This window comes from Arachis duranensis, chromosome 1 (genome assembly GCF_000817695.3).
Source record: "Arachis duranensis cultivar V14167 chromosome 1, aradu.V14167.gnm2.J7QH, whole genome shotgun sequence".
In the NCBI taxonomy this organism is placed as follows: Eukaryota; Viridiplantae; Streptophyta; class Magnoliopsida; order Fabales; family Fabaceae; genus Arachis; species Arachis duranensis.
In genome coordinates, this window is record NC_029772.3 from 39,432,408 (window position 1) to 39,433,013 (window position 606).

Consider the following 606-nt stretch of genomic DNA (forward strand, 5'->3'; position numbering starts at 1 on the left):
TCCTGTGGGGTCCACAGATCCTGAGGTGTCAAGGAAAAGTCATCCCTGCACGAAATGGCAAGCAAAATCCCGTTTTGTGCCAATTCTGGCGTTAAACGCCGGGCTGGTGCCCAGTTCTGGCGTTTAACGCCAGCTTCTTACCCATTTCTGGCGTTTAACGCCAGTCTGGTGCCCCTTTCTGGCGTTAAACGCCCAGAATGGTGCCAGACTGGGCGTTAAACGCCCAACAGCTAACCTCACTGGTGTTTAAACGCCAGTGGGTGCGTCCTCCAGGGTGTGCTGTTGTTCTTCCTGTTTTTCATTCTGTTTTTGCTTTTTTCATTAATTTTGTGACTTCTCATGATCATCAACCTACAAAAAAAGATAAAATAACAAAAGAAAAATATGTAAAATATAAAACATTGGGTTGCCTCCCAACAAGCGCTTCTTTAATGTCAGTAGCTTGACAGAGGACTCTCATGGAGCCTCACAGATACTCAGAGCCATGTTGGAACCTCCTAACACCAAACTTAGAGTTTGAATGTGGGGTTCAACACCAAACTTAGAGTTTGGTTGTGGCCTCCCAACACCAAACTTAGAGTTTGACTGTGGGGGCTTTGTTTGGCT